At 39.8% G+C, this 19,659-nt stretch overlaps 1 long non-coding RNA gene across 1 annotated transcript; it reads left to right on the forward strand.

The window, feature by feature from the left end:
• Positions 1 to 64: 64 nt before the first annotated feature.
• LOC141920205 (uncharacterized) lies at positions 65 to 12,133 on the forward strand. The gene is made up of 4 exons (XR_012622254.1): positions 65 to 187; positions 6,846 to 6,947; positions 8,628 to 8,720; positions 11,859 to 12,133. It is a non-coding gene; the product is annotated as an uncharacterized LOC141920205 (long non-coding RNA).
• Positions 12,134 to 19,659: the final 7,526 nt, after the last annotated feature.

A 19,659-nucleotide genomic window follows, 5' to 3' on the forward strand; every position in this document is an offset into this window, starting at 1 on the left:
TTTATATTCACTATTGTAAGAGTAATAAGTAGCCCAGTTAGAGGTGAGTATTTGCAACTGGAGTGTGGTCACTAAATAGAATATAATTAATTTTTATCTCTTTCCTTTACCCAGTGCCAGGAGAAGCTAACCAGCTTGCCTTCCATAAGGGTGAGTTTCCGTGGAAGCTTCCCGATGGCTTGCAAAGGTACAGATTGCCTGAATCTTTCTGATAGGGCATATGTTGACTTTAGTTGTTATCTTCTTTTACTAAGTCTACGAACTGCTGTAAACCAGCAAAGAAATAATCAGATTTATCAACCAAAACAAAGCCGTGAAATTACTTATTTTTCAGTATTATTTGAGGGCTCACAACCATAAATGTATATTTATGTATATGCAAATATGTGCATATTTGCGCACATCAAGAAACACACAGACACAACATACAAACGCACTTCATTCAAAAACCCACACCTTGGACCTAACACATTAGCCTTTACCCTCACAGAGTCCAGCTGAAATCAATGGGACCAACGTGCCAACAGTCCTTTACTGCATCCTGTCAGTTCAAAGAGAAAGGCTTTGTTGTTCCAGTCGCATTGCAAGACTTCTGATGTTTAGTGATATACTAGGGCCCTTATTAACATCCATCCAATTATGGCTACATACTCTTTACTTCTCAGTAGTAATCAGAGCTTGAATCTTGGGAGTAATTTGTTCAGTCCCTGATCAACCCAAACCTAGGAATAGAGCAACAATCATTTCTTTATGCTTTTCCTCCTTTTTGAGGGTAGTAAATAAATTTTATCTTGAGGTTTCTTTTTTCTCAGAAGATGCTGTAGTGACAGAACTGTAGAGAAGCAATTTCCCCTTTTTATTTCTAAAACTAAAAAAAAAAGTTCATGTTGTCATCAACTTACTTAAAAAAAACCCCACATTGACATCAGCTTACTTTATTTAAAAAATCTCAACAATTTGAAATGCTGCTACACATGCCAATCTGTATTTTAGCATTGCTGATCATTTTGTTGCTGAACTCGGAGACCATGGGGGGTGGCGCACATGTGTGTGCAGAGCTGTGCACACACATTTGCCTGAGAGCAAGATGTATTTCCACAAGGATCCTCTCACAGAGGATCAAATAGTAGAACGAACCCTCCAGCTTGGTAAGATGTGCTGGAGTGAGTAAGACAGGGTAAGTTTCCTGAAGGCCTGGGTCACCAGCGTGGAGAGCTGTGCCACCACACCGCACCTACTCCCCACTCTGTCGGCTGCCGTAAGGTCCCGTGCAGGTACTTGCGAACAGCAATTGCAGACCTGAGTTCATGCAACAATACAACATCCCTCTCAGATGAAACACTATCCTACTCATCCCTCAAAGGTATGCTGAAACATAGATAAACAAGGGGCTTGCCTATACTAGAACGGTTGCAGGTTTAGTTTTATTATTAAATACCATTTTAAGTGAAACATCCACTGTGTAGAGGTAGCTGCAGCAGTATGCCTTCCCTTCAACAAGAGAGCAAAATAAACTGTATTTGGGTAAGGAACAAGAATTTATGATGGTATATAAATACATAAAAATATCACATTCCCAGTGAATGTAATTAAAGCAGTGTTATTTCTAATGTGGATCAATCTGAAGTGACTGCTCAGAGGCAGCAAAGAGAACAAGTACTCAAATGGTGTCCCAGACCCTCTTCTCCAGCCACTGGAAAATACCCCCTCCTTCTTCCTCTACATCAGAAATGTTTCAGAGCACAGGGAGGCTGTCCGGAAGTGCAATGCAGCAGAGCTCCATTAAAGCCAATAGAGTTATTTCCATTTACAGCAGCCAAGGGGCTTGTCCCTAATTTCTTTCCACAGGAGAACGTGCAAAGCAGATTTCTGATATTTATTATGAAGTGATGGACAGTTTGCAGGCTTGATGCTCTGCCTAGAGATGATCCCAGAGTACAAAAGAATGACCAAGAGAGAAAAGGGAATCTTGTAGGCAATACCTAACTTGCCTCTTCCCCCTCTAAAGTGAATTTTGCACTTTTTTTTGCAGTGAATGTAAGCATCTCATTGTCATGATTGTATTATTCCTAAAATGGGTTGCTAATACTTGAGAAATGATGTCAACAAAAAATGGGGTCAAGTAAAATGCTTATAATTATCTCTAAAATTAGTCCCCTTTAAAGAACATATTTACATGACCCATCGACAGAACAGTTAAGTACTTTCAGTATGTTTTACTTGTATTTGGCAAAACAATTTCCTTGCTGAAGTACACCAATGAATGGGAGAGATTGCAGCTAACAAAATAAATTAGAAAGAAATGTTTTGGGAAATTTTTTTTCTATACTTTGTGTAGGATTTAGAAAGAAAAAAAAATTTTTATGCCAAGTTCAAAAAGACCTCACCTTACTCACACTAGCCATCTTTCTGTTTTAAACCACAAGCCTCTGCAGTTGTGAAAGAGCATGAGCTCTTTCAACAATATGAACTCCAGTATGTTGCAAATTCTCCGTATAGACATTCCCCCAGTTTCTGAAAGTTTTAAGGTGGAGTTCTGGCTTTATTAAAATTCATGGTAAAATTATCATAGGCATAACAATACCCTTTTAATCTTAAAGGTGTTTTTTTTTAAATTAATGAAATTTGGCACATTAGGGAATGTATGAGATTTCATTCCACCAAAAAAAGCAATAAACAAAGAAAATAGATTAATAAATTAATTTACCAAAGTAAAACTAGAGATGCATGAGCATACATCGTAAGAAATGAGCACTTTTTTTTCCTAAAATGGTAGACAAAGTCACTATTAAAATAAAATGTGACATGTGGGCAAACTTTGCTAATGAGGTAGTTAAAAATATTTTCATTTGTATTTACATTTTTGTTTACATTTATGTTTTAGGAGTTTTTTTTTTTTCTCTCTAGTTAGGAATCTGTAAGCCTAGTAAGGCCAAAACCTTTGATTTCCTTTGTGAGAAGGATGTATAGTTGCTGAATAATTTATATTGTATTCATAAGATAATTCATAATTGCTGGTGCTTCTCACCCCCCCCAAATTTGAATGCTTTCCATATTAATAATGCATTCATCCTCCTGATCCCCTGTGAAATAAGGTGAGAGTATTATCTTACAGAGAAAGTGGCAAATGCATAAAGCACTAGGTTTTTTGACCATACTTACAACAATACAATCTTGGTCAGAACATTTTGATGGTGAATCATAGAATGGTTTGGGTTGGAAGAGATCTTAATTATCTAGTTCCAAACCCCCCTACCATGGGCAGGGACACCTTCCACTAGACCAGGTTGCTCAAAGTCCCATCCAACCTGGCCTTGAACACTTCCAGGGAGGGAGCAGCCACAGCTTCTCTGGGCAACCGGTTCCAGTGCCTCACACCCTTACACTCTTGGCCTTGTTGAACTTCATGAGGTTTGCACAGGCCCACCTCTCCAGCCTGTCCAGGTCCCTCTGGATGCCATCCCTTCCCTCCAGCGTGTCAACCGCATCACACAGCTTGTTGTGGTTGGCAAACTTGCTGAGGGTGCACTCAGTCCCACTGTCCGTGTTGCCAACAAAGATGTTAAACAGTGCCGGTCCCAATACCGACCCCTGAGGAGCTACACTCATCTATCACTGGTCTCCACTTGGACATCGAGCCATGATGAGTGGCCGGTACTCAGGGGTCGGTACTGTGACCAGTGCTGTTCAGTTTGCTGAATCATTAAGTTTAAAGCAGGGTACATGTGGTGTGAATCTGTAGGCAGTTACTGTGAATATAGATGGCATGAGTGACCATTTGGGAACAAATTACAGAGGTATAGACTCAGCTCACCCATATGGATGAGATCTTTTACCCCTCATCAAAGATGATTTGGATTTTAGTGGCACTTCCTCTCTACCTGCATGTGGAACAGGCAAAGAAATTGAGCTCATGTGGGATGAAGCAGGTAGGACGGTGGTGATATGCCGGTATGCAGGGCTGCTGTTCAGGGGACCTGGGCAGGCTGCAGCAACATGAAGTTCAATGGAGGCAAAAGCAAAGCCTTGTCCCAGGGCTGGAGTAAGCCCCTGCAGCAGAAACCAGAAGGGCAGGAAAAAGTCAAGGGCAGACAGGAGCGGGTCCGCAGGGGCGCCCAGGGGGTTGGAGCCCACCTTGCTGGAGGGGAAAACAGGGGCACAGTGTTAGTTCAGCCTGGAGAAGGGGAAACCTTGTGATTCCCTGCAATTACCCGGTGGGAGAGGAGGGAGAAAGCAGAGTCTCAACTTTGCATTTGGCCCTGTGCTGGGCAGGGACTGGAACAGACGATCACCTTTCCACCCAAATTTGTGTGAGTCTGAGATTCCAGGTTCACAGGTTGACTCTGCTGGAGCACAGGGAATGGGGTGAGAGCAGCACCTCTGTTACAACAGGATATCCTCAGGAGCCTAATTTCTGAGACTCTTATGGGATGGGAAAGTGTTTGTTTTACTTCACCCTAAGAGCCTGCTGAAAGGCAAAACCATCTTACACATGCCATAGGGGAACGCAGGAGTTCAACACTTCCAACAAGAATAAAAAAGGAGAATGTTTGTTTAGAAATCTGAGCATGATTTTAATGGCCTGGGTTGATTAATCAGCCGGGTTTGAAAACGATGGTCAAATTATAAATAGAGCTGAGAGGCACGGCATACAAAAATACAGTTGTATTTGCATTATAAATTTTATATAAATAGAGGGAAAAAAAAGCCTTGAAATTTTTCAGGCTTGAGTTCCAGCCACTCTGTTAACATGAAACCTGTTCTTTCCCTTGTTATTTTCCATTCCTGTGCCTGTGAAACCTGGGTTGGGACTGGCCACCTCTCTCCCCCACTGCTGACTACTCCCTCTGCAGCCTTTACAGCCCTGTAACTGCTAATTTGCTTTGCGTGAGAGAGATCAAAAACAGGTTCAATGTTTCTAATTGCAATCTGCCCCTTTCCGTGCTAAAATCTAGTGTGGGATCATCAACAGGTGGGTTCCCGCAGAGGTATGTGGGTCTAGCACGGCTGCAGCTGCCCGGATGAATACGTTACTTGGTTAAACTTTAGAACTGTCCCTTTTTCAGCCTGTGCTCTCCTGTGTGCAAACTGCAACAGCTCAGATCCCCCTGTAGTTTGGAGACAGCTACCTTGACTGGCAGAAAGACCCTAATTTTGCTCTGCAGTTGCTGTTCTGTGCAACCCTTTACACTAGCTGAATTTGTAGCCTGCTTGTTACTTAATCAGGCTCGGAATCAACAAGCGTGGAAAGTATTTGGTTTTCTTCTGGAACTTTTCACTGATTTTTAGATGATATGTGTTGAAGAAAGTTTATCAAGCATGGTATGAGCTTTGCTGCCTACTTATCCCTTCCTATCCATCCTCTGGCTTGCCTTTTCCTTCTTGTCTCTCTCTGCTATCATTAATATACTATTTTCTGCTCCTGGGTTCCTTCTAAGGTGCCTTGACATTTACATATTTATTCTCTAAACTGTACCAGCATGTTCCCATTAAAAATAAAGTACCATGTCATATTGTTCCTGATATCACTTAGAGCTTACATATCTTACACTGAAGCTGTAAGACTCAGTAGCGCTGCCATAGGTGCCCCACATGCCAGGATCCTGCCGGGTGCTGGGTGGCTCTGGGGAAGCCCTTGGGGTGCCCTGGTGCACACAGGAGTTCAGCCATGGCCAGCAGCTGGTACTGGGCTCCTGGTGAAACATTTGAATACTGACACCAGCGGACATTATTGCTTTGACTTCGATAAGAGACAGTCTGGATCTGCATAGGCTTTGATGAAATTTTAATTCAGCTTACAGAAAGCTTTTCTTATTTCTGGGAGGCTTCTTACTCTAACAGGTTGTGAAGCAAATGGCCTGGATTGTAAATTTATTTGTCTGCCCTAAGTAAGAATATTCTGACTTGAAATTCCTGACTTGGGCAAGAGGGAAATGTGTGTCATAATAAAACACAGCATCTTTTCCCTGAGTTTTGCATCCGTGGAGCCACTCTTAAGGGCACAGTTATAGATTGGATCTCTCTTTGCCCTTCCTATCACTATCATCACCCTTCCCTGACTTAATTTGCTCATGGTGGGGGCATCAGATCCAATTTTCCTACACACTCAAACATATGGATTCAAGATGTGGGCTGCTCTTGAAGAAGGCGATTGCATTTTTTACTTTCTCTGAAACTGAATAAGCAATCGTCACAATCCAAGCTATTGTGCTCAATTTAAAAAAAAAAAAGAAAAAGGTTATAAAATGGGAGACTGTGTATGGGTGGCAAAACTGGGTGCTATGTAAATGTGCAGAGCAAGGATATGCTTATTAAATAGGCAACAGAGAATTAGAGGAAACTATTTCAGTTTACATTCAAGTATATTATGGGACTGTTTATAGGGCCCAAAAGAACTTCCAGAGCATTAACACATGCGGTATGAGACGCAGAGGTGGTAGAATCTATATAAAGGTGAATAGACATGTAAAACCAGAATAACTTGTTAGCATTTGCATTGTTGCTGCCTTGAGGCTATGGCAACTATTTCACCCACCTTTTAGAAATTCATTCAGCGTTTTTTTTCTGTGGGCTGGATTAAAGACAGCATTTTTTTAAGATCAGGGAACAACGTCAATGATAAATCAAGGTAATCTTATGCTATTTTTTCAGAAAAATGAAGGACACATGTGAGAACCCTATAGAAAAAGGTACTGATACAATAACTGATTGTGAAAGGAGAAGGGGAAGGTCAGGTTTATGTTCTTTTTTCTTCTCTTTAATTATAAAGACCAGATGACATATATATCTCTGGATTTATACATTTGTGTTGTGGTGGAAATTCGTCTCTTATCACCCTTTCCTAGGCAACTCCTTGGAGTGTCCAGACTTCTGGACCAAGAAGAAGAGGAGAAAATTGTGACAGCAGAAAAATCTATGCAAATAAATCTTGAGTAATGAAAGGGAAGGTGAGTTTTATTCACACTGGTTTTGACTTTTAACTCAAGTACTGAGAAACACTCAGGAGAAAATTTATCTCTCTGTCTTTCTTCGGGGCAGAAAAAGTTCAAAGCGAACATGTGAGGTCTCTGATGACTCCTCGAGCAAAGTTATGAGGGAATCAGCCTTCCTGGTAGCTTAAAGGTAAAAAAAAAAAAAAGAAGAAAATCCCTTCCTCTTACACGTTTTATTGTACATTTAACCTTTTTCATAAATTATTGAGAAACATACCAACTAATAGTTTATCTTTTAAAACATTCTTATCTAGATTTTTTTAATAAATAGACAATTGGATGGGCAATCATCTATCTTTTTATTACTTTTTTCCCACATTAGGAAGTGCTATACATTTCCACAAGCCATAACAAATGGTCCCATTTGCTGTGGGATTTGCACTCAGCTGGGACACAGACTGTGGTATGTCTTTACTACCGAAAAGATGTCAGTTTTAAAGCAGGGGAATCAGTATGCATTACTATCCTGCTCTGAAATCCCAGTAGCGTCAAATACAGTTTTTACTACACTGTACCTCAGCGAGGACAACACTGAACTTTACAATGAGAAGTGACTTTACCCAAGTATTTTAGGACAAAATCAAGAAAGATTTGCTTCCTTGAGGGTTTTACTGAGGGGGGAGAGGGGGGAAGAGGAAAAATTAAAAATATCTCTTTTAGTTGTAACAATGACAAAATAACCCTCTCTTGCAGGGAGTGGTGAGATCTCAGGTAGACCAGAAACAGAGGGAGGAAAAAAAGATGTGTCTGTAGACTCATCCTGTACACCACTGTATCTTGACTCTCATGATGTACCCATTGAATGGATTCTGTAATTTTAAAATAACACCAGCATTTCAATAAGTGTGCGTTGCTATGAATCCCCTGCAGTCCATGGAGCTATGGTACTTTTAGTAGTTGAGATCTTGACCTTTTAAACTTTTGCCTTTGTCTATCTATATCACTGTTTTTCCCTTTTCAGCTGTCTATTGAAACATAATAAAATGAATTTTTAATAGCATTTAATTTCTGCTTACATTGACATCCTCCAGGAAAGCTGAAACACTTGGGATTTATTTACATATAGGATTTATTCAATGTTTAGGGTTTATTAATTTTATAATTAAACCTTAATGGTTACTAGAACTTTGTCTATACCTGAAGGACACACCTATGAAATTAAAATGGCAAACCCTGTTGCTGGAGGTGTTCCTTGTGCCACAGAAAGGGTTCTGTTTCCAGCATATTTAAACCAGCTCTCCAAACCAAGATGTGTTGATAAAAGGCACGCATTTTGCTTGAACAACTGCATCTATATTTGAGTTTTGCTAGCTGTATCAGTTGAAGGTAAACTAACAAATGCTTTCATAGATCAGCTTCTTGCTTCAAACTTAAAGCAAAGCCTCCATAAAGCTTTTAAACTTGAATGAAAAAGAGAGAAAGGAGATATTATGATAGCTGAGTTTGGTTGCTGTCATGTAAGTCAAGTAAAAAGAAATTACACCTACTCTGGGTGGAACGGTGATTCAGATCGTTCACCTTTAAGTTGAAGAGCCTGTAAAAGGAAATTTGCTTCTGTTTCTAAGTGGATGTGTGTGGGAGACTGACATTAACACCTTACACTGAAGAAACTATTCTCTCCATCCCTTTTCACAGCTGACTAAACACAAACAGCACTGGTTTAACAAAGAACCACAGACGGCAGGACTGATTATAGCCCACGCTGAATGAGGAGCTTGATTCAACAAGGTAAATGAAGGTCAGATTAATCATGGATCATATTTCCCCTACCCACTGAAGCCCTTACATTACATTATATATGTCATTGTGCTACATTTCTAGAACATCAGCCCAAAGCCTGGATTTTTCACCAGCCTCATTAGCCCCTGGAGCAGACTCTGCTGACTTTGGGGTCCACACCTGTGCCACCTCTACTGCATGAGTGGTCAGTGTAAAAATACATTAAAAGAGCAAGAGAGCAGCACAATTTTAAAGGTGTCAGTATCTCTTTCTTAGCTACATTGCTGAGCCATATTAATGACAGCATGAAAGATTCCTTTATTTAACAGGTCAGGTGTGTACTTTAAAAAAATCACTTGACAGTTACCTTTGATAAATGTTCTAGTAGCTTAGGTCACCTAATTTGGGCTCCAAGTCAGAAGTAAAGGCTAGCATAAAGCTCTAATTTCCCTGCTCTGGTATTGCGTTAAGATAACCCTATCTGTTCCACTACATGGTTTCACAATTATTCTATGAGGTTTGACTGCATTTAAGGAGCTAAGGACCTCAGAAAAAGCTCTTGACATTCAAGACTTCAAGCTGAATATTTTTATTAAGATCTTTCTCACACAGTGAATATTAAGTATTTATAGCCATACTGGGCCAAGAAGAAGGTAGCACTCAGGTACTTCCGTTGGTTGTTTCTATAAAGTTGGCAGACATTCTGACTATTTTCACTTAACATGATATGGAAAAATATTACGAGTGGCCATTAAAACTCTACTTATCTGTTTCCCAAATCTGCCTGAAAACTCTTGGAAATCACGGTAATGTACCTGAAAGCAGCTAAGGGGTGCATGCCCGCATGCCACGATGGGGTGCCCTGCAGAACCTCTCACAGGACCAGAGAGAGCAACTACTGCAGAGGGGGGATGCCGTTGGCTACTACTTCCAGCAGCCAAACTGCTTTTGATATCTTTGTCTGACTTTGCACTGTTCAGGGTAGATATATCTATATGTATTCTTGGAAGACACTTTGTGTACATTGCCCATTTAAATCAGAAATGGAAATTGAACTTCAGGCTAACAAATGTAGGGCAAGTTTGAGGAAAAAGGTTGGAAGCTTCTAACATGGCCATTATAAAGGCTTTTAAAATAGTTACTGGAGTTCCTTTGGTTTGGCCATCATAGATTAAGTGTATCAAAAAGAGTCCAGGGATGACCACAGCGAAGATTTACTTCTTTATCTGAAAAAAAAAACCCAACTCAGGATTTCCAGTGTGCATTTTGGAGCTGGTCTTTTGGAAGTACTTGCCTAGGAATAGAGGAAGGGAAGAAAAAGAGGCCACAGAAAATGAAACATAAGCAGAAGATTGAGCATGGCCAACTTTCAAATCAGGATGGTTTGAGATGCATGAAGATACAGGAGTCAGGTTCGTAGCCAGGATATGTATGACTTAAAAAAATAAGATGAAGTGCAGAAAATAATAGCTTTCTCTGAAAGAGAGCAGACAAAAAAATACAGGGAAGATAAGTGGGATGTGTCACAGGTAAAAACAATAATTATGAGAAGGCTGGGAGACTAATAGTTGGCAGAATTTTCTAGGACAATTTTGATTTGCAGACATCCTTTCAGTGGCTGTAGGCATTTCCTGCTTTGGCTGCAGTTTATTCAGATGTGTAATGGAAAGAGGAAAAGACACTTGATGAAGTTAAATGCAGTCTTTTGAAAAGTGTGAATATAAGTATGCATAAACTATAGGCTGCTTTTAAAGTCCAATGGAAAATGCATAAATTCAGGAAATGATATCAATTGGCATAACTCTATTTGATGGTAATGTAGCCATTTACCTTAGGTGAATATTTGGCACTTTCTTGTTCACGTTGTGCCAAGACTTTCACACTTTCAGGGTGATTTTATTCATATACTGCTACCTATTTATTGAACCTCACCTGGCAGAGTTCAAGTACTTCAGAGATGCTGAAAGTCCTGAGTTGACACTGGAAATAACGTACCTCAGAGGCTTTCAGAATTGGCCAGACTGTGTTTTGCACTGTAGAAGACCAGACTCTTTGTGTTCATCTTAAATAAAGTTGATGTCTTGCATTTTGTTCGAGAGCTTCACATGTAATGACCTTGATGAGTTACAGTGCAAGATTGCTAATGAGAAATATTATGAAGAGCTGAGAGTACTAGAAATCATATGTGGAACAAAACAACTTTGGGGCAATATAAGTCCCTTTGGACAAGGACGACTACTTCTATTTTTGTTTGATTAACACCTAGCATGCTTAGGCCTGGTTCTGCGGCTGCAGTGTTTAACAGTTTTCACCACTCAAATAATATAATATGTGTGTGCACATATGGAACTTCTAGCTACATCTTAAACCAGTATCTAATTTAGAGCATAAAAGTAAATCCTCGTAAACGAATGGAACTAGCTATGTGTTTTTGAGCACTGCCAGAGCAGAATGATTAAGGAAGGAGGTATGAAGGGATGAATGTGGGAAACCCTTGATCCGTTGTTAAGCCAGGACACTTCTCCTGGACCTCCCTAGCACAGAGTGAAGGAGGAAGCTGGAATAAGGTGACATCAATCCCCATCAGTCCCCACCTACACAGCATTTATAGGAAAGCTTATTTCCCAGAAGACAGGGTTTTATCTGAGATTGTAATACTAACTTAGAACCACATCATGATTTAATTAAAAAGCATGTACTACATGGAATTAATATGGAAAGGATTGAAACCTGGGTCACTTACAGATACAAAATGGAGTTATTATTAGGAACATTGTGGTGGGTTGACCCTGGCTGAATGCCAGGTGCCCACCAAAGCTGCTCTATCACTCCCCCTCCTCAGCTGGACAGGGGAGAAAAATATAACGAATGACTTGTGGGTGGAGATAAGCACAGTGAGAGATCACTCACCAATTACTATCATGGGCAACACAGACTTGACCTGGGGAAATTAGTTTAATTTATTACCAATTAAATCAGAGTAGGATAATGAGAAATAAAACCAAATCTTAAAAACGCCTTTCCCCCGCCCCTCCTTTCTTCCCTTTACTCCTGATTTTCTCTACCTCCTCCCCTCCAGCAGCGCAGGGGGGAAGGGAATGGGGGTTGTGATCAGTTCATATGTCTCTGCTGCTCCTTCCTCCTCAGGATGAGGACTCCTCACACTTTTCCCCGGCTCCAGGATGGGGTCCCTCCCACAGGAGACAGTCCTCCATGATCTTTTCCAATGTGAGTCCTTCCCACAGGCTACAGTTCTTCACCAACTGCTCCAGTATGGGTCCCCTGCGGGGTCACAAGTCCTGACAGCAAACCTGCTCCAGCGTGGGTTCCTCTCCCCACGGGTCCACAGGTCCTGCCAGGAGCCTGCTCCAGCGTGGGCTTCCCATGGGGTCACAGCCTCCTTCGGGCACCCACCTGCTCTGGTGTGGGGTCCTCTACAGGCTGCAGGGGAATCTCTGCTCCAGTGCCTGAGGTACCTCCTCTCCCTCCTTCTTCACTGACATTGGTGTCTGCAGAGCTGCTTCTCTCACATATTCTCACTCCTCTTTCCAGCTGCAGTAGCACAGGGTTTTTTTTTCCCTTCTTAAATATGTTATCCCAGAGGTGCTACCACCGTCGCTGATGGACTCAGCCTTGGCCAGCGCTGGGTCCATCTTGGAGCCAGCTGGCATTGGCTCTATCTACATATGGGAAGCTTCTAGCAGCTTCTTCATAGAAGCCACCCATGTAGCGCCCCCCCCCCCCGCCCCAAACCCTGCCACACAAACCCAATACAAATGTATAAAAAAAGCCTGGCCTTTTTAGTGGGCTTACTAGAGAGTGACTCCATCTGACAGAAGAACATTCTACACACTGACATCACATCTGTGCTAATAATGTGTGCAGATGACAGAGAAATTGGCAGGGTAGTAAATAAGGAAAAAAAGTTATCTGTGCTGTGCAAGCTGAATGGCTTAATTCGGTTGTCACCATGCGCACAATGTATTTTAATAAAACTAAATAGAAAATAATACACACAGAGCAAAATTGCAAGCTCTGGTTTGAGGGTGGGAGACAGTCTTGGCAAGCAGTCACACAAGGACGTATTTAGTAATCTGTGGTAATCACCTCAAGGTGAATGCCCAGAGGAGGAACATGGAAAGAAAGCAAATGTCCCACAAGCATCTGCGGATATCTTCAATCTTGGTGGTACAAAACAGGGCATCAAGCAGAGAAGTGGCTGTGCCCATACATGTAATGCTGAGTGTAAAATGTTATGTCCAAGCAGGATAGTTGCATTTCAAGAGGAAATCAGAAATTTGAGAAAGAGATAAAAATACAATAAAATGAAGTAAAAACTACTAGACAAGTCTCATTATATGCAAGGGATGAAACTTAACGTTTAGAAATGAAGATCACTATGGATAGACATTTAAACACTGAACAGCTATTTTGTGGTGTGAGCTTTTTGACCTTTCCATAAAGGCATAATAAAATCTAATCACTGGGAAGTGGAGTTTGAGAAATGGAACTTCAGAATAAGATGTAATTAAGATGATTAACTCCCAATATCATCTTTCTACAGGATGATCCATTCTGCCATCCTGGTTTTGAGCCTCAAGAAATTATGAGAAATTTATGTCCAGCCACAATTTCAAATTTGACTTTAATTTATGGAAGAATGTCTGCATGTTCTGATTAGATAAAGACAAAGAAGCCAACAAAACTAGCTAAGAACTATCTCTGTGTTAATTAAACAGCGTTGGTCCTTATCTACTTGTTGATTTTACGTTAATGATCTTGCCAAGAATTTAATGCAGAGGATCACACAATTGCAAGAATCAAAACATTACTCTTTAAATAATAAAACCCCTTAAAAATAAACATAAACAAAGCCTACAATAATATTCAGTTACAAATCCATTACCGGTCCAAACTAAAATACTCATTTAATGAACAGAAATACCTAATTGCATTAACTGTCTGGATGTATTTTGGGTCTCTTTGTGTTAGGGCATGTTTCACACCTCAAACAGATCCATCAGCTGTTTACTTCAGTGTGCCGGGATTATTATGTCCACTGCCTTTTTACCAGCCTATAAAACCTGTTTTTCTTCTACATTTGAAGGAAAGAGAGAGAGTTTCATAAACACCATATGTGCTACTGAAGACAAAACTTTCCACAGTGTTAGGAGTCTTTGTCTCTTGCTGTTGAAATAGAACTTGGGTCAAAACTCCTGAAAAAAAACCCTCCCTAGAAATACATGAAGGATGGATTAACCTTTGCAGATAACTTTTGTGGAGGTGTATGTGAATTTCTTTGTAAGGTATAACCCAGCTAGTAGGCCATTTACCCTTTCAGCAGAGCAATCATTACAAAAATTGTTGTGCTGATACGGTAGATATTAGTTGATATGTTGTTAACATGTATGTCACAGTATTCGACTTAATCTTTAGCGTCTGCAAGCATCTAAATAAAAGGTATGAAGCCAATGTGGTATTTCAATCACTGCTGGGAGCCAGGTTGCTGAAGGAAGTAGCTCTAGTAATAATAACATAGAGAATAGGCTGTACTGCTGGTGCCAGCAGGTGGGTTACCTCCCCCTTTGTCACCCAGCTCCTCTGCGTCCCTACTATATCTGCTCCTGATGGGAGATGTAAGATCCACATAGACCTAAAATTCCTAGTTTTGAAATTAGCACCTCCACTGAGCACCTTCAGTGAGAGTTGGACAAGTTGGTTGACTTTTCTGGCCAAATGCTCATTTCAATTCTTTGGATATTAACCTGACTTATAAGATGAAAATTACTTGGGTCAGCACCATGACATCTGTTCTATAATTGTCCACGGGGACAAGAAAGATAAAAGATAGTTTTTCAAATAAAAGTACTCCTGTGTGATTGCTGTGTGTGCCGTTATTGTGGTTTGATAGTCTGTATTTTTGTGAATGATAAAATATGAAATTTGACATAGTAAAATACATAAAAATCTGTCCTTGAACATTATAAATTGTTAGATTAATTTAGCTTGGTAAGGAGGTTAAAGTGAAACTAAGTACCTCTGTGTGTGTGAGTGTATGCACGTGCATGCGCGTGGGTGTGCGTGTGATTGTAGGAGACTTGTGTGTTAACATTTCTGATAGACGGATATTTATCTAGCAATCCACAATCAGACAAATCTCTACTTTAAATAGGACTGTGACCATAAGATAAGGCACGTAAAAAGCTATCTTGCTATCTGGTACTATCAGGGCAGAAACATGAAATTCTTATGGTGAATTGCTCCAGCAAACGCATTCTTAACAAAGTGCAGTATCAGAGAGCTAGAGCCAGAAGAATTTAGAATAAAAATAAGAGGCACAGTTTGTGTAGTGAGGTTAATTAACCACTACTTAATAAATTGTTTGAGTCTTCAGAACTTGAAATTTCTAATCAGGATGTACAGTTTTCTCTACAGTATATCCTAGTTTAGCTCAGGATTATGAGCCTATAGTAACAATCTATGGGGAGAGTCTGATCTTTCTATGGGATGATCTTTTGGCCTTAAAAATAGCCAAAATTATTATTTGAAATAATACTGACAAACGTATGGACCGTGGCCAGTGTCTGAGCACTGCAATCAGTGTATTTCCCCAGTCTAGCATGGTAGAACCTCAACTCATGTTCTGGCTTGTGATGCCTTGCTGAATTCACACAAAGGGGCTGATCTCATCGCATGAAGTGGAGAAGCAACCCAACCAAAACTTCAGATGTTCCAGTTTACATCTTTTTTGAGAGGAAGTGCTGTGTTACCCTCATCAAACATAGGCATCCAGAAGAAAGCAACTTGCTGGCTCCGAGTGGGAGGGAGGACTCGATAACCTCCAGATGTACCTTCCAACCAACATTTTTATGCATCTGTGAGTTTGCTTGCTCAGTATTACTTAAAATATATACATTCTCAGGCCAGTCACTAAATCTGAGTACAGTCACTGAAGTATTTTCTGTTGCTTATAACCTCTATGAGTAGAAGTTAGGCTTGCATAATTAGTACTTTACATGACATTCCCAAGTAAGATAATTCAGACTTTGGTGACAAACGGTTGGCAGTTTCCTCCACACTTACGTGGAGCTTCCTCACACAGTTTTGGAAGATTTCAGACGTACCTGAAATGAATGGTGGATACAGGTTTTTATAAACTCTGGAAATGGAAATTTAAAGAAAAATTATTAATGTGTCTAATTCTGGACATTAAAATTATAAAAAAGTTTACGTTGAAGTGCCATACTTGACACTGGTTTTAAGTTTTTCTTATTAAAGTTATTTTTAATGTTTTGTTGAAAACAAGAACTAGCTTTTCGTGCCTATACAGTTACAAAAATATTTAAAATTAAATTTTACAGTCCAAATAGCTGGCACAGCACAGTATTTTCAGCATCTGTATTTCCATTTTGCTTTGTGTATCCTTATACTCACAGAGTAGAAGAACAACAATGCAATGCGGTCATTCTTTGATGGGCAGATCTTCCAAGAAGCACAATCAAATTAATGTTTTTTTCTATCATCCCTGTTTAAAAAACCACTAGTTTTAGAATGGATTAAGAAGGAAATCAAAGGCAAAACAGGACACATTCTTGCATGAAGAAACACACAGCATATTAAGTTAACTCTATACTAAAATAAAGATGGAGAATCACATGTAAGAATGAAATACTAATAGTAAGTCTTTTCTATAATTGCAAAAAATATTTTCTTTTTTATATATGTGTATATTTTAAATTCTCACTCTTTTAATATCCATGAGAGAACTAAAGGTGCCTGGGAAAATAAATCATGTGAGAATTTCAGTACTGACTGCTGCAGAGCCCAGAGGAGATTTGGACAATGCTTTGGAAAAGTGAAGTGTTGTGGAAAATATTACAGTGTTGTGGAAGAAGTAATAGTTTATTAAACATAAGGGCTGCAAAAATGAAATGATGTGTGGTCTGGCAAATGTTTTCTTTTTAAAGTTATGCATCCTGCTCATCCAAAAATATGCTAGAGGAACCCAGAGCTAGTTGAGGACCAGCAGCTGTACATGCCTGCTGAGCACAACAGTCAGAGGGAGTTAATGCAGATCTGCCCTTAGCACTCCTCTGATGCAGATTATAGCCATTTTTTTCTACAAGTAAAATAATAGTGATAAAAAGAAGCTATTTTCAGAGAAATACTGTATATCTTCTAGGACTTATTTTAGAAGCAGTTACCAATATTTACTACTCTGCAAAAAACCTGAAATTATGTTCTTAAATTACATGTAGTCACAACACCAATTCTTTGTGTTATTACCTTGTTTCAGGATAACAATCTGTGCCCCAAAGCATGCATATATGCTGCTGTTGTCCGCTGACCTCAGGCATGTACCCCTGGGACTAGGACTAAAGACCTCTAAAGTAAATCCAGTAACTGAGGCCACCGTGAACACTCGTCCCCTAAATTGCACGTCAGATGTAAGAGCCCACAGGAAGAGTATGTGAAACAAATCCATAGCTGTGGTACCACAGAGTTAGCACACAGTTACTTTGTAGAGTTGGGAGCTGATAGCATCATGGCAGAAAAGTGGGAAACATTCTCGATTCCTGTAGCTCTTAATGAATTGACTAGTGTCACTCGAGTCCTTTGTAAAAGCTATTCTCATTTAAATCGTAGTTGCTATGAATGTGCACTGGTTCGTTAACTTGAAATATTTTGTGTAAAGTAATTTTCAGTTTAAAATTGGAAGAATTTCTGCCTAAAATTCCATAAAGGAAAAAGATACGGTCCTTGTTTTGTTTTGAATAAACTTGTCAAAAATAGTTTTACGTGACTTCAGAAGTCTTTGTTGCAGGTTTGTGTAGATCTTCTTGATGATTATGCTGTGGCAAAGTCAGTTGGTGTGCTGGTGCAACTGAATTTTGAACACTTCATTAAACATATAGGAACATGTGATGAAATGAAAGGAATGATGCATTTCCAGAGCTTGAATTCCAGAGCTAGAGTTCCTTTGGGTATCTCACTAGCACAGAAAGCAGTCTGTTCCTTATTTCTTGACCCCTCCAGCACAACCATCTGTGGTAGGAGTTTGAGATGAGAATCTGATAAAAACTGAATGAGGGCAGAAGAGGATTCTGAAGTGGAAGATCTGCTCTTCAGAGCCTGAAGGGGAACCCTAAATCATTGACATAAATGGCTGGTGTGTCTGAAGAGAGCAGGTGCTGAGTGGGCTAGATATATATAATTCTCTAAATAAAATGCATGTCAAGAAATAAAATTAGACAATAATCCTGAAAGTATATTCTTCTAGTGTTGGTATTAAAAAGCTAGCTATATCTTTTCTGTCGTCCAGAGTTAATAAAAAATTATTAAATTCATGAACAAAATAATAAAAAATATCTAAAACTTTCAGACAAGCATCAGCTTCTTTATCTCTGCTTTGCAAAAGCCAATTGTTTCAAAGCTGCAATTGTAAATGCAGCACCTCTGACTTCAGCTAAGTCACTTAGTCAGGTTAAGTAACACTGTAGCTGAATTGCAAATCTTAAATCTTTTTCCAGAAGTGAAGACTTATAAAGGAAACACAAGGGGTTTTCAGGATGGCTGTTGCTGTCTGCTGTTGACACCAGCTCAGGCCTGACATTGCAAAGCAGTCTAAACCATCACAGCAATCCTTTATGTATTGCGTTGGAAACGGGTTTTCCTCAGTAGGAAGACAAAGAAAGAATTCAGCAAGTCCCTTCTAGACTTATTTGCCCTCTGTATCACTGAATAATTGATGAAGATAGTGGAACAGAATCATCACCAACTGAAGCTTCAAGAGCGAAGAAAAATGGCAAAGTGTTCTTTAAACTAAAGAATAGCTTCTTTTCGATTAAGCAATGCTTAAACAATATCATTGGTATTCCAGGGGGTGCATTTGTCCTCATTATGAACTGTGATGCCTTGGGGGTCTTTGCAGGCAGCTCTGGCTGCAGGCGCTGGCTGCTGGCGTTTTGCTTGCTCGAGAGGGATAGGCAAAATTCAGCCAGCATTACGATGCTACACCCTCAGGTACAGTTGAAAATGTATAGGGGTGGCCACGGTCATGCCGTAACCCACCCCTGTGTACAAAATTATGAGCACCACTTGATCCCAATACGATCACAGATGTCTATACAGAAATGGCATCACTCCAAACATTTTGGTGACGGTCCCACTGGCAAAGGCCTCATGCTTCTGATAGCCTGGATGCACCCTGGCGTGTCCAGTCTGCCCTGTCTTCTTCAGCATTGTGCGTGCTCATTTGTGTAAGAGTTTGGAACCTTCTTGCCACAGATCTAAGGCTTGAGTGCATGAGGTGGTAGAAAACTTTCTTCTGCCCTTTAGTTCAGAGACATTTAAAACTAAACATAACAAAACATCCAAGATGTTGCAATCAACAATTTTGTAATCATCAATCATTATAGCAATGGACTTCAAGACACAGGGAGAAGCATTTTTTCAACACCAGATTATCACAATTTAGGCAAGGAAAAAGACTGACTATGCCATGTTTCTCTAAATCCCCAGTCACAGTGGTTTGGGTTATGACCAGTCAATTCATTTAAGCATACTGTGAGAATCTGAACAGAGTTGCAGGCCCACCTTTGAGAAGAATTTTTTGTTTCTTTAAGTAAAATTTTGGTTTCAGTACGTTAGAAAGACATGTTCTTGTGGCAAATTGTTAGTGTCCTTCATTTGTTTTTCAGATAGTAATAATGCTGCATGCAGGGTATTATATCTAGATATTCTCCCCCTTTACGGTTCACTATTTTCTGCACTACTTGTTGCAAACCTACATGTTTTACAGATAGTAATTAGCTAGATTTCATATAATTTCTTTGTATTCATTTCAAGTCTTTCTTTCCATTTTCTGTATAGTGAAACTGTAAACATATTTCATTTTGTACCACTTCTAGATCTAATAAAAACATGGAGAAATAAGGCTATTGTTATA

Source organism: Strix aluco, chromosome 2 (assembly GCF_031877795.1).
Source record: "Strix aluco isolate bStrAlu1 chromosome 2, bStrAlu1.hap1, whole genome shotgun sequence".
In the NCBI taxonomy this organism is placed as follows: domain Eukaryota; kingdom Metazoa; phylum Chordata; class Aves; order Strigiformes; family Strigidae; genus Strix; species Strix aluco.